The sequence below is a fragment of the Chrysemys picta genome, chromosome 10 (genome assembly GCF_011386835.1).
Source record: "Chrysemys picta bellii isolate R12L10 chromosome 10, ASM1138683v2, whole genome shotgun sequence".
Classification (NCBI taxonomy): domain Eukaryota; kingdom Metazoa; phylum Chordata; order Testudines; family Emydidae; genus Chrysemys; species Chrysemys picta.
The window spans coordinates 16,109,059-16,124,083 of record NC_088800.1 but is presented as its reverse complement, the minus strand read 5'-3'; the positions used below and the strand labels follow the sequence as shown (position 1 = coordinate 16,124,083).

Here is a 15,025-nt window from a genome sequence, read left to right as displayed (position 1 = left end):
TGTTTCCTAGCCATCTTGAAACAAAAAACTTTCTAGCTACTTATTTAACTTGCAGTATTAAAACCCTAATCACATCTAGCCAGTAACTCCGTGATGTATTCTGACATCAGCTGATAAATAACAGCCAGACCTCCTAACGGGTAGAAACAGAAGTCAACAAGCTTTGATCTCCTCTGAGAGCACATTAGAAATAAAGGAAAGATCCTCCTTTCTTCTCCACTTCTAACTAGAACTTTGTGCAATTGCCAGAGCCACCGACCTTCCAGAAAATGACCGACTTCCTCTTGAGCGTGACAATGCTACTGCTAAATTGACTACATGGGTTGTTGCATAGCAACAAGAGGCATTTCCTCCCTTGAGAGCTGAATTTGACTTTTGTGTATTGCTCTCTGCCCCAGCCATTTTGGAATGATAAAGACCAGAATCAAACCAGTTGTCTCCTGTAGCAACACGGAGACATCAAGATAAGCCCACCAGGGTTATTTTTAAGTACCTGATAGCAGATTTTCCAAGGCATCCTTAGCACAAAACTACCATCACAACCATCGGCTACAGTATCAGTCTTGGCAGAGAACGAATGGGGCATGAAAGCTGAACTCCCCACTCATACGTAGAGGTGGGTGGTTGGTTTCAGAGGGGTAGCCGTGTTAGTCTGTATCAGCAAAAACAACAAGGAGTCTTTGTGGCACTTTAGAGACTAACATTTATTTGAGTCTAAGCTTTCAGATGCATAGAGTGGAAACTACAGTAGGCAGGTATAAATATACAGCACATGAAAAGATGGGAGTTGCCTTACCAAGTGGGGGGTCAGTGCTAACGAGGCCAATTCAATTAGGGTGGATGTGGCCCATTTCCAACAGTTGTCAAGAAGGGGTGAATATTTTTTTTTTTGCCAGCAATGCCCCTCTGCCATCCATGTACATTGGCCAAACTGGACAGTCTACGCAAAAGAATAAATGGACACAAATCAGACATCAAGAATTGTAACATTCAAAAAACCAGTAGGAGAGCACTTCAGTTTCCCTGTATACTCAATAACAGACTTAAAAGTGGCCTTTCTTCAACAAAAAAACTTCAAAACCAGATTTCAGCGAGAAACTACAGAACTGGAATTAATTTGCAAACTTGACACCATCAAATTCGACCTGAATAAAGACTGGAAGTGGCGGGGTCACTATAAAAAATAATTTTCTCTGTTGATACTCATACTTGCTTGTCAACTGTTGGGAATGGGACTCATCCACCATGATTGAATTGGCTTCGTTAGCACTACAAAAAGCAGGGCTGCCCGCGGGGGGGTGGGGGGGGGAGGCAAGTGGGGCAATTTGCCCCAGGCCCTGGGCCCCACAGGGGCCCCCATGAGAATATAGTATTCTATCGTATTGCAACTTTTTTTATGGAAGGGGCCCCCAAAATTGCTTTGCCCCAGGCCCTCTGAATCCTCTGGGCATCCCTGACAAAAAGTAATTTCCCCTCTGTTGTCCTTTGTATCCAGGTTCAAGAACTCAGAAAGTCATGTAGCCTGTATCAAAGGAAAGGCCTAATGCTCCTGGTCTATTATAACTTGGCTTAGGGCTGGTGAGGACCTGAATCACCCGACTCAGTCAACCCACGCCTAAGTCAGCTGTTACAGTATCATTCCAGTACAACACTCACTAAAAAAAAAAAAAAAAAAGGCCGTCAACACTTTGATCCACCCATGCACTCCCCCGTCCATTCCGATGGTTTTAATTTGTTTTGCTTTCCCCTTGTAGTCAGACTCAGTGTTTTGAAGCACACAGATGTTATTTTAATCAGAAAACAAAAAATGCAAATGGCAATTCACATCAGTTTCTTGGCCCAGACGTGAATCTTTGGTCTGCAGCCAACGTTTCCCCGAGTAATTCCTCTTCAGGATTGGGTTTTCAGACTGCTAACTGTTGCATTTTGCACACATGCAAATCTGATCACACACAAAGGGGAGAATACTTCATTTCTGTAGTAGGCTTCCCTTTGGGACACAGTGACACAGATTTTTTAGGAATTAGGAGCCTTTCATAAAACACACACTAAAGAATTTCTTTTCCAACACAGGTTTTCTAAATGGCTAAGAGAAGAACGGACTGCAGCCCCAGTTGAAAGTTATAGTCAAACAGGAGTACTTTCATATTTCATGGCTGGAGTCACTTATAGCCCGGTCCTGCTTCCCTGACATCCAGGTTAAAATTAAAATTAAAATTAAAATAAATAAATAAATAAATAAAACCCTTTTGTTGCAGTTTGCAAATACAAATGAGCTGGAATGTATATTGCAAGAGATCTTCAACTAAATCACCATGGACAATGTTGCTCCTTAGGGACTCTGGTAATTCCCTACCTGGCAATGCTGCACTCAGTCAAGTGTTTAATCTGTAATACAATAAATATCACATTTTGGGACAGATCAATAATTTATTTTTCACTGTCCCAGTCATGAATATTTTGGGGGAGGAGGAAGTTGTCCTTTTAAGCTTAAAACATCTTTTAAAAAAAGACTGAATAAAAACTGCTTCTTCTGCCCCCTTTCCCCAGTATGTACACTACCCAGTTATTCAGGGATTTGTTTTATTTCCTGGGCAAAATGTACCATTTTTAATGCAATACAACCTGATGTGTTAGCTCAATGACGTATCGTGCCCCATTATGTTGAGGCAGGAGCCCAGAAAATTAAGGAAAAGGGGTCTGCTGAAATCTGTAGTCCCCCTGCCCTTAATAGGCTTAGATTACTACTTGTTAAAATACCTGCATATCTACCTCTGGATAATGTCACTGCCTGCCATAGGAACATGCATATCCAGAGGGTCACATCACACCCCACTTCTTTGAGACTATCCAGCATTCCACCAAAGTCCACTCTCACCTAACTCTTGGCCCGGGGATGTGGAGGGGAAGCGGGGTGGGGGGCTGCAGGGACATGGATGTGATGCAAAGAAGTGGCTGGGGGAGCTGGAATGGAATCTGAACATCTTTGCAAATAGTCCTGAAAGACCTGGCATTGGCTTTTAGTAATGGGTTATTTTCACCACCAAAACCCAAAGATACCCCCAGCCAGGATATCAGTATCTCATTGAGATTAGACCATCTGGTCAACTGTTTTGCTTGTCTAACCTCCAGTGAAGCGTGCCAGTTTGGGTATTATGTTCACCTAGGTGTGTTTGAGGGCTTTGAGTGTGGATTAGAGGAAGGGTTGGGCAAAGGCACACAGCATAACCTGCAGCGAGCCAGCACTGTAGGTATACCCTCTCGCAGGATGATGGTCCCTTTATGAGGGAGCAGGGGCCAGCACACCTGGACTGATTCCTTACTGCATGGTCTTAAGGGGAGGTGCCTGGGCCTTATAAAAGCAGGAATCAGGCAAAGGGCAGACAGCTGTTTCCTGTGGACCCCTCTCTCTGCCCAGAGAAATAAGGGAAAGGATTATCTAAGGAGTTGCTGAAAGAGTCCCGAAGGAAGTAGCTAGAAGATCTGCCATGAGCAGGATTTACTTACATCTCCTACAAGGACCTTGACCAGGGAAGGTCTTTGAGCCTGAAAACCAGGGAAAATAGACTCCAGGGAAGACTCAAGCCAGGAAGGGCTGAGAGTGGAGCCTGCCAAGGCAGAGAAGAGTTGCAGGGATGAGACTGACAGGGAGACTGAGCATTGTGATGCGTTTTGGGTCAATGAGAGAGAGACTGGGACAAGGGACATGATTAGACAAAATCAAAGCCTGTGTGGAGTTTAAAGGAGCCTCATGAAAGGGGAGATACAGGCTGGGCTGCTGCAGAACCACACCTGGCCAACAGGGGCCACTATAGGGTAGCGTGTCCACCTACATGCTTAACACAACTCTATTAAATAAACTTAAAAGTTTCAGGTAAGGGCCCAGTGTTGATACTTCTCTGCATACAGCTCAAAAGATACACTTTTCTGTGATGTTTCACATACCCCATCCAACCATTTGAGTGCAGAAAAAAAATAGTCCCCCATCCCACACTAGGGTAGTGTCACATCATAATTTTATAAAGACCCAATAACAATGACAAATATACCATATGCAGAATTTCCTCATCTAAAATGCCTGAGTGTGCAAATTAGTATACTGGGGTGGTTCTGATGTAGAAGATGATGACTCAATCTTTAGTATTTACATAGGTGAGAATGCAAAGAATTGTAAACAATATTTTAAAAATCTCAAAGCGTTTGAGAAGGATGCAAAGCTACATTCCAGGTACAGTGCCTCAAAAATCCCCCAGGAGGACAGAAAAAAGCTTAAGTGCCACTGATTGACATACTGTGACACTACCTTACAGACAGACTGTGCTGCTGCTAAATGCCTGTCCTTGACTGCCCTTTAAGGATTCTGTTAATAGACCTGTAAAGTTTATTAATCCTCTTGGTTTTAGTGGGTGGGTTTTTCTGGTGCTAACTGAATGGATGCTCACCTCCGGGAATTCTCTGACAGCAATGAGACGGTTAAAACCGAGACTCGACAATTTACAGTCATTACTGTTTTTGAAGGGGTCTTAGTGCTACAGTCACTTCTTGAGCAACTCTCCAACATCCACAGAACTCTGAATAATGATTGGAAATAATAAGGGATTCCTTTTAACAGGTTTATTCTTAAACCATCACTGCTATTAAATATTGGGACAGCTAAGTGGACAAAGCATCCCACTTTCACCACAAGGACTACAATTTGTGGTCACAAAATTACCACAAGCAGTTAGGAACAATTAGCTCAAGCAGGTCCCAAGAGGCCCTGCTAATGAGCAGAGCAGAGATGAAATGGGTTCGAGCAGAGCAGAGATGAAATGGGTTCTTTATCCCTAAGGGGTTCCCTCAAAGGTCAGAGTTGAAGTTGCTGGCAGAACAATGCAAGGAAAAATGATACAGAGTCCACAATTTTTGCTGCAGTTAGCTAGGGAGATGAACAGTTGCACTGCCCTCATGATGCTCCCCAAACATTTCATAGCCACATTTTTCTCACTGGAAGGAAATCAAGACTGCCTTAAGGACAGGCTTTTTGAGGCTAGCACCTGTTCACTTCTCCAGCTTATTAATTATTGTAGAACATCCCACCCCCACTCAAAGATCAGATCCAACTGCTCTAGGCACTGTTCAGGCAAGTAAAATTATGTCTGAAAGTTTAATTTGGGATGTTAATCCCAGAAGTTTTAAATTCCTGCTTCCCTGCCCCCCAAATATCCCATTCCCATATACAGATATTATAAAGTGTCAAATCTAGGAATCCCCTGGGCTTGTACTTCCCAGTAATAAAAAGGTTGGAATGAAATAACTTAATGCTCACTCAAAATCCTACACAACTGGGCTAATATATTTTAAATGTAAACCCCAAATCTCTGAAACATTGTGTTATGTTCCTTTATGCCTTCTATGGTGACACAGGATGCATACAAATTGCTCTGTAAAGGACAACAAGACAGCATGAAGGCTGCCACAGCCCCTTTTGCCTTTAAAATTATATGGCTGCAGTGGGTTATGATACAAAACGCTCTTTATCTGGTCTCGAAAGCTGTGCCTCTTCCTTCTTTCATTATGAAGACCCAGTGGATTGCTTACTTAGCATACACCAGAGGCTATAGATAGGGTGAGCAGTCACTGCAGCCAGAAAGCCCCAGTACAGAACGAATGCAATTACCCTCAATATGCAGCTACTTTGGAGCTGAATGGTGCCGGAGAGAGAAACCCTCCAGGTGAGAAAACCATGCGTGACTGGGAAGAACAGCCACTGCCACTCAGCTGAAAAAGCAATGCAGTAAGTGACTCTGATATTGCAGCAGGCACGGATGGTTTCCTCCGATTAGTTAGGAATTGAAGATTCACAGCTTTTTTGTGAGCGAGTCTCTACAGTCCAGGAGCAGCGGCAGAGTCCTGTGAATGTCTCATAGTTCTCTTGATTCACAAACCAAGACGACCAAATGTAACTGATACGCACTGATGCCACTGCATACATCTCACATTGTGCGTGTGTGTGTATTGCAGAGGAGGAGTGTTTGCTGTATGGTTCTGTGCTGAACTAGTATTGTTGTGTTTGTCATGCTTTTCTATAGTCATTTTTAACAGTGATTAATGGAGGGATGTCACTTAATAGGATGGTGCACACCTCTATATTACATTTTAATTAGACATTGTAATTTATGTGCTGGGGTACAGGTTATTTTCCATGCTATGACTTTAATGTTTAGATTTAGAGGGACTTTGTCTGGCAAGTGTTAAGCTGTTTGTTGCAACTATCAATATGAATGGACACATACCTTGCTAAACAATTTTAACTTGAGTGGATAGGTCTAGTTTGTGATAAAATACTTAAGATATTTTTGTTGGTAAATACTTGCAAGCAGTACTTAGTCATACTGTATCTTTGTTTTTATAAATTCAGATGTTCTTCTGAGCCCACATTCTGCAGTAAGACTGTATAATTTATAACGTGTAGCTGAGTAACAGCATGATTTGAAGTTTAGTTTATGAGACAGAAGGTGTCTCTCATTTTGCACGTATTCGAGGAAGAGGAGTTTGGGTTATAATCACAGGCCTTCACTAGAAACTCAGTTAATAGAGGCAGATTCAACTGCACATCTTTAAATGTGTTAATTTAGGGCTAATTCTGAGCTGCATTTTTCTTGATACAGATTTGTTCTGTATTTTGTGGGGTTCTGGATTTCGATACATTTGAATCTAGCTATTGTGGTCATCACTGCCATTTTGGGTTGTGAAAAAAAAAGTTTAAAAAATATAAAAAGGCATTATTTTAAAGAGTTAAAGTGTTACCAATAAAGTTAGAGATTCTCCCAACCATTGAGTCAAATGTTAACATTAAGCAGCTGTGAGGTCTTGTTAAAAAAGCCACTACATTTAAACACTCAACTTTGGTCTAAGAGTTATTGTCTGAACTATTGGAAAATGAAGTTCCTCACGTTATAAAAGAGAAAGATATCTGGTTCATTTACTTCATCATGTTAGTTCTGTACAAATTTCAGTGTAAACCAATGTTTACTGGGAATTATAGTGTTCCAATGACATGATTGAAGTAAAGTTTTTTGTTGAAATATTTTGTGCATGGATATTGTTTTAAGCATAGATGTTTTAGCCTTAGGCAAAAATGAAGAAACTGAGAAATACATTGAAATTACAATTGAAGGGTGGGTATAAGGCCTTTCTTCTCAGATGTAATGTACATAAATCTTACTGGTTTCCCCCCCCCCCCCCCACTTAAGTAGACATACAGCTGGTTTTTAGATCTGCTCCCTCCGAGAAAGCAATCTGGAGAATTTTCTCCTTCCAGTCTAGGCGGCCTGTGACATATGGTACAGTCAGGCTAAAGTCATTAAGATGAATAATTAATAAGTTAAAGTTATTCCTCAGTAACAGTACAATGAATTGTCAAGAGGGACAAATCTGCAATTAGAAGGGACTGCATCTAAAGCTACATCCCCACTTCCCTGCCCTTTTCTGCTTACAGAACTTGACAGTGCTTCCAGCCCCTCTTGTCTAAGGCCCTGATTCAAAGCCCACCAGTGTCTTTTGACTAATGTGTTTTGGATCAGGGCCTTTGTTATTTTCTATAAGAGGATCTCCAAGCGAGTCCATAATCTCTGCTTAGTTGCCCAGCAATGAATTTGGAGCATAAGAGGGTTAAATATCCAAAGGCCTTGAATGTGTCTTATAAAAGCTTAGTATCGGTTAACTATCCTGAAGAAAAGTAGTTATTTCATTTGTAGTGAGAATGCATTTAAGTACTGCCAGCCTTGACACTGCCACCAGACTCATTCTGAGGTGAACTTTGCTGAAAGTGAGACAGTTTTCCAAATGTTTTCCCTAAAAACAAAATTTGGGAGTGGGAAGGCAAGAAAATGCAAATAAGAGTTGGTATTGGGAAGATACTATATTTGTAGTGAGAGTCACAGGAGGACATTGGATTCAAGTGACAATTACATGGAAGCATAAAGACTCAGCAGTTTTCAAGTGTCTTGAACTGTGACTTTATAATAGTTTTTCAGCTGTGATTGTTCAAAGTGAAAATAAATGAATTGACATGTTAAATGTGAAATCCAATTCATCTGCCGTGTAGAATAAGTATATTAAGTGAGTGTAAGTGCTTTAACTTCTGCTTTACATCCTTTAAGCAAAAACTTTAAGGGCAAACTTAACTCGCCCTATGAGTCAGTGCTTTTGCTAAGTTTATTCCATTTGCAACTTTTACATTGGAGAAAGATACAAAGGAATGTTTCCCAGGTTTAACTTTTATGAAAGTTAGTTGGAGTAATTGATCAGCATCATTTAAATCACTAATCATTGTCATTCAAGGTAATCAAGTCACAATAACTTTGAAGGGTATTTTCCTATAGCTATATCCCTTTACCACTTGTTTCATTTGCAGATGCACTGAAATAGATGCTCACATACAACATGAAATGTGACAGCACCATTCTATGGTTGGTGAACCAAATACCTGAACCAAAACCTCTGCTACAAAACAAAACAAAAAAACCAAAGAGCATACAGCAGTTGGATCTATATACTCAATTTCAAACTGCAATTTAAAGGAGACATTGCAACAGAAGCCAATGGCACAGAAAATGCAATAAAATATATAATAGCATATTGTAAAGGGACATACTTGACTATATTCTAACCATTTTTCATAGCATTTTTAGTAGAGCTGTCATTCTTCATTCCTGCAAGGATAAAAATATTTGACAATAACATGCCCTAAAACATAGCACACATTTTCCAACAAAGTAAAAGAAGGTGACAGATTCCCCCCATTCTGTTATTCAAAGCTTCTGGATCATTTAACTATCTAGATACTCTTAAATAGGTATAATTATTCTCATTTATGAAAGCAGATGACTTGGAACCTTCATTATTCTAGACTGCTGTGATCCAGGGGTGGTTTCAATCAGAGCCCTCCAGTGTATTTTGCAAAACATCTTCAAATAATGGAGCTAGTGCTTCAAGCATCATTTAGGAAGAAATATAATTAAATATCAAAGGCAATTGTTTGATACTTCACATTAGCTACTGTTCACAACAGATGTGCTCCTCTCCCCCACATTGATGGGCAATACTTTTTAGACAGCTGAAATGCTGGACTTGCCACACACAAAAAAAGTCCCCAGACCTACAGTGCATGAAGAGCAGTGCACTATGTTTGAGGAGGTTAAAGGGGTAAGATAGCAGCATTTAGGAAGGGAACTGACTGAGCTGGTTTGTGGAGTGTTTTGGTTTTTTAAAAACAAATTTACTCCTCCTTCCTAATTCAAGCATTAACATGGCTATAATGTAATGTATATACTGTACATTGAGCTATTTCAAATTACCTCATTGTCATGCAGGTGCAATTTAATTAACCTTCAGGGTTACAGAAGAACTAACCTATACTTCCTCAGTCTTAGTTCCCTGTTCTCTAAAGGTTTATAAATATTTTAAGGCAGGAATTTAGTGTCAGGTTAACATGGGTAAATAAAGCTGTGAAAACATGGATTTCAATACATTTGGGGGATCAGTGTGCTATAGTGCACCCCAAGTACCTGATCTTTCCAGTGACATCTGGAGGAAACCCTAAGTGCTGCATATTCAATAATGAATCTTCAATTATTTTTTCCCCATCCCCTTTGAACTCAACCAGAAGATAAAACTTGTGCACGGAACATGAGCCTACTGAAACAGTGGACATTGATATTCTCTCTTGGCATTATATTATATTAGATATTTAAATTTCAAATCCACTCCATGCAGCTTTGCCAAGATTCAAAACCTTTTGGTGCCCAGTCTGCAAGCCAGTGGAATTAATACTAGAAAGAGGGAAATATTAGAAGAAAGAGTATTATAGCCCCACCTCCAGCCACCACTCAGTTTCCTCATCCTTTGCCCTGAACAAAAGGACAGTACCTAAAATGCAAATGCTCACATTTCTCTGGCTAGAGGCAGAACCCTTTTATTTCAAAAGATAGATTTCTCTTAATTATTCTAATCTTTTCCTATTTTTAGGAAGAGCTTCGGTCCAGGGCTGATAAAAACTAGGCTTGGCTGAGAGAGTACGAACCAAATACGTTTGCAGGAATGAGTTTCATCACTGCAGATCGCCTGGTTATGGGAGAATTTGTCTGCTGAGTAACACAGGTTCAGATATTATAAGAATCACGAGGGGGCTGATTCCACTAATCTCTCTCCCTTGCTCCTCACAGTTTCTGCCACCATTTCATTCTTCTTTCAAATCCTGGCTCCCATTCAGTCCCATAGATTCTCCCCCTCCCCCCCCCCACACACACACCCGCTCCCGTTACGGTCACCCACATCTATCTAGATTACCTACCAAAAATATCCTTGTGATAAAAGCACTCTAGTCATAGGGCCAAGTAATTCTGCTCAGAGTTCAACAACCCAACAAGGTCTGTGCAGGGCTGAAATCCTGCTTACACCCAGCCTTGAGGATCCTCAGGCTTTATTACCCCTCTGCAAAAGGTGAATTTCATCCTGGCATAAGTCAGGATCCACCACACCTACTTCAGTGAAATTGCTCTGGGTTTTCACTAGTGTAGTTTTAGCCCCTGTATGAGGGCAGCCCTGCTGAGAGAGCGTGACAGGTACTATGTATATTAGGAGATTGACTTCTCAGCTCATTTTGAAGCATTACACTGGATCCTGCCCTGGCAGGGGCCAACATCTATCAGTTTCTACATCCCCAGAACAAAAGAAAAAGGATGTGAGGGAAATAACATATGGAGTCAGCAGGGTGCAGAGGTCCACGCCCCTTAGTGGTCTCTGTGGAGCACTCAAGAATTAGCTGATGTCTGCTTCTTGACTCCAGGTATACAAGCTCTGGGGTGCCTGAAGAAGCAGCTGTTAAGTAGGAGGCAGCAAAAGCCCTGCATCCTCCACTAGGGGCACTGCAAGAGAAAAGGAGCCTGGGGGAGAGGAACCTTAGCTGTCAACTGGAAGTGAGTCAAATGATACTAGCAGGACCAGAGTCAGGATCTTCCCCAATGATGTACTCTGGAGCAACCAGGGCAGAGGAAACTAAACTACTAGATCAGAGGCATATTGGAGAAAGGAAACCATTTTGACTGCAGTCCTTTTCAACTAACTTGTACATGTTTGCCAAGTGACAATTGCCACAGGGATAGTGTGGAATCAAACAGGTTAATAATTTTTGGGTTGGGAAAGGAGCTGATCTCATGTAGTGAAAAAGTTACAGAATTGCAAACCCCAAGCATTCAAACTCAAATCAGATTGTCTCAATCTCATGATTTTTAAAAAGCTGTTGCATTTTTTATTTGCCTTCTGGTTTTTGAACCTGTAGGCTTTGTTTTCAAGCTTTTCTCCACAGCCAGGAAATCTAGAAATTTTTTTTAATTTAATCAAATTATCTAACATGACTCCAGAAGCTAGGGCTTTAAGAAAGCCACCAACTATCACAAGACTCATAATAAAATTATGAAAGCTGGAAATGTGAATTGTTTAATATGGGGATCATCCTACTCTACATTTACAAAAGTTTAAAGAGTCTCTCTTTTGCAGCTTTGCCTCCAAGTCCTTTAGCAATGCAAGAGTCTCCTGTGAGAAGAAACTATAGAATTTTCCTCTCTGCTTCTCTTGAGCCATCAGCTAATACTGTTTTCAGGATCAGTATTGGAGTCAGCTATTGAGTTCACCTGATCAAAAGTTGTAATGACCTGCTCAACAAAGAGCAGATAGTGGTGGTATTTGGTCCTTATCTAAAAATCTATTTTGTTACAGGATTCTTTTGTTACTTTTGAAAAGGTCTCTTTCCTCTCCTCCCTTCCCCAACCACTAAGGTTTTTCCTTCAGTGTGCTGACCAGACATTATCACCAGCTGTTTGGCTTACCTCTGCATTATGTTATCTACTCAAGCCACTTGCCCTCTATCACAGGGGTCAGCAACATTTGGCACGCAGCTCGCCAGGGTAAGCACCCTGGCGGGCCGGGCCAGTTTATTTACCTGCTGACGCATCCCGGGCCAATGGGAAGCCGCGGCCAGCACATCCCTCGCCTGTGCCGCTTCCCGCCGCCCCCATTGGCCCGGGACCGCAAACCGCGGGCAGTGGGGGCCACGATCAGCCGAACCTGACGCATCAGCAGGTAAATAAACTGGCCTGGCCCACCAGGGCGCTTACCCTGGTGAGCCGCGTGCCAAACGTTGCCGACCCCTGATCATACATATTACAGCATTAATGATGAGAGAGACAAGGAGGGTGAGGTAGTTCTTTTATTGGACCAACTTCTGTTGGTGATATGAAATAAAATGAAGATTACCTCACCCATTTTGTCTCTCTAGTACCCAGTGACAGTCATTAATCTAGTGTAGTTGTAGCTGCGTCAGTCCCAGGGTATGACAGTGTCTATAGATTTTGGGAAGAAGCAGATTCTCATTTGCAAAGAGCACCTGCCTTCAAATCATGGTCTCAATGCTGAAATTTGTGTAGCAAGTTTTTTAAAGAATAAAAAAAAAAAAAAAAAAAAATGTCCGGAGAACAGCAACAGATTAATAAGCACAGTCCTGCGGTTAAGAAGTTTCTTACTAATTGCTGCTATAAAGGAGTTTATTCTCAGCATTGTGCGACCATAGGGCTTGTTCCAAAGTCCACTGAAGGCAATGGAGAGATTCCCATTAAGGTCAGAGTATATTGAGAACTTAAGCAACTAGGAGCCATTTTCATCTGCAGAAATTATGCCGATTGTGGCTTGAGCCAGTTGGGAAGCCAGAGGTGGTATAGAATCTGGTACAGAATTTGAGCTTGCAGACCCTTACAGATAGGAGTAGTCCTTATTCACAAGTATCTCTGTTGACATGGGTGGCCCTATTTGCAAGACAATGCAACATTTGCAGAATACAGGTCATAGTGGGCAAAGATGTTGTGTGGCATCCTAAATTTCCAGTGTTATTAGTACTATCAATGTCTCAATTTAAGCCTACTAAAGAAAAGCCATAGTACAAGCTCAGGACATTCTGTTAAAGTTCTTAATTTTTAAATTGATCTAACATAGGACTTGAAATGTTCTGTCTCTGGACATTTTGTGTACCACTGCTGCACAGTTAGGGACTTCAAATGAACTGTCCTCCAGACATCCTTAGCTCTCTCACATTACAGGCCACTGAAATCAGCCAGCAAGGGCATCTTTCTTTTATTAGCAAAATCTCAGTGTTTAATGTTTGAGGGAGAGGGATAGCTCAGTGGTTTGAGCATTAACCTGCTAAACCTCGGGTTGTGAGTTCAATCCTGGAAGGGGCCATTTAGGGAACTGGGGTAAAAAGCTCTCTGGGGATTGGTCCTGCTTTGAGCAGGGTTAGGCTAGATGGCCTCCTGAGGTCCCTTCTAACCCAGATAGTCTATGAATCAATGTTTTGAAAGGAAATAAAGCTGCATGTGTTTTTTTTTTAAATCCTTTGTTTCTTTTCAGTAAGGAAGTGCCAAAAGGCAATTACTACTTTAAAAAAGAAAAAGCAACGTCACCTTAATGGATTCCAGTTGGATGTGTTTGTCTCTCATGAAGAAAGCAGCTGACCATTACAGCAGGCAGGTCAGGAGAAGAGGGACATTTATACACCACTTCATTCTAAGTCTCCATGGCAAAACACAGAAAGTAGTCAGAGGAAAGGAGGATACCCCAGTACCATTTGTTGCCTTTCTGGCCTCCAATGTTTCAGGGCCTAGGGCGGTCTTGCTCTACTCTCACTGAATGTGTTGAAACATGGCTGTGAGGTGGTGTTCTGTATAAAGCCCACAGGGAATATGACCACCATGAAAATCCATCCACAAAAACGAGAGCTAGAAATGACAACATCTTGCACTTTCTTCATCTTAATCTTTCCTGCAGTTAATCCTTGAACTAGAAATGAGCCAGGATTAATCCTCAGCATTTCCTCTGGCCGTACCGCTAAAAAGCTATGCTACGGGGACAGCTAAGGATTCCTCCTGATCCAAGGTAACCGTCAAGTTATGCAAAGCTAGTGTTACTGGCTCTACACCAGCCATTCCCTCGTCCACAAAATATCAGGGGGCTATCAGGCATGCAAGGGGGCAGAGTAAGATACACAAAGCTCTTCTAGATCCTTGGCAGGTGGCTTGCCTGCCTGCAGCTAGGGCAACTTTCAGCAGCCCCCCCAAGCAGCTTTATATTCCCCTAGGGCTGTTGCAGGATTGGGGAGACAGAGTGGCTTAGAGCCACTTTTCCTCACGTCTTCTCAGCTGTGCAGAGGGAAAATTCCTTGTAGGGGGAAAAAGTGCGGGGGGGGGGGGAGGGGGAGAGAATAATCAAGCCCCTGGATGAAATCTGGCTCCACTGAAGACAACGGAAGAGCTGGTTAGAACAAAGTGAGCAGTTGTCTATTAAAAACGCAGCTTTTGCAATGACAAAGTTTGTTTTGGAGGGGAAAAAAGTTCAGACAATGTTGAAACATCCTGTTTTGACTTGTCATTCAAAGTGACTTTCAAGATTGTTACAATTCAAAATTGTATGATCTATTAAAAAAGTCAAAATGAAACAAAATTTCAGGGGGTGATTTTCTTTCCTGAAGAATTTTTTGGGGGTTTCATTCCAAATCAGAAAAAGCTAGTTCTGAAATCTTGTGTAAAAATTCGTCCTCCATACCACTCCAATCAAGAGAAAAACTTCCATTGATTTCAATGGAGTCAGGATTCTATGCCATGTGTTGATGTTATGCTTTCAGATTACATTTAATTGGGTGGCCACCAGCTCAGTGTGAAGACACTTGACCTAACTAAGACTTTTTCCCTAGCTTTCCTTATAGCGTTCCTTATTCCATTGTATATTTACCATAAAGGGTTAAATTCTGCCCTCGGATATACAGGTACAATTCCGACTTAATTTACTGGGGCAAGCTTCTGTCCAGAGTTAAAATCAAGGGGATTGGCTTAACTGGATTTGCAACTGCACAACTGAGGGCAGAGTTTGACCTTCTGTTGTCCTTAGACAGACGAAATACACAAGCTGTCTTTTGTTCTTTGGTCCTGAGATGCAC

The 15,025-nt window shown here is 41.6% G+C and overlaps 2 protein-coding genes across 5 annotated transcripts in view; one reads left to right on the top strand and one right to left on the bottom strand.

The window, feature by feature from the left end:
• Positions 1–15,025, bottom strand: part of ARNT2 (aryl hydrocarbon receptor nuclear translocator 2) — a 200,227-nt gene that overhangs the window by 167,158 nt on the left and 18,044 nt on the right. The gene's annotated exons all lie outside the window — the stretch shown is intronic.
• CTXND1 (cortexin domain containing 1) overlaps positions 5,628–15,025 on the top strand; it is a 38,588-nt gene continuing 29,190 nt past the window's right edge. For 2 of the 4 annotated variants that reach the window (XR_010590964.1, XR_010590961.1), the window contains exon 1: positions 5,628–5,776. The gene's annotated coding sequence lies outside the window, so the exon portion shown is untranslated. Of the gene's footprint in view, positions 5,942–15,025 lie in introns of all 4 variants that reach the window. The other 2 variants (XR_010590963.1, XR_010590962.1) reach the window with 2 other exon arrangements.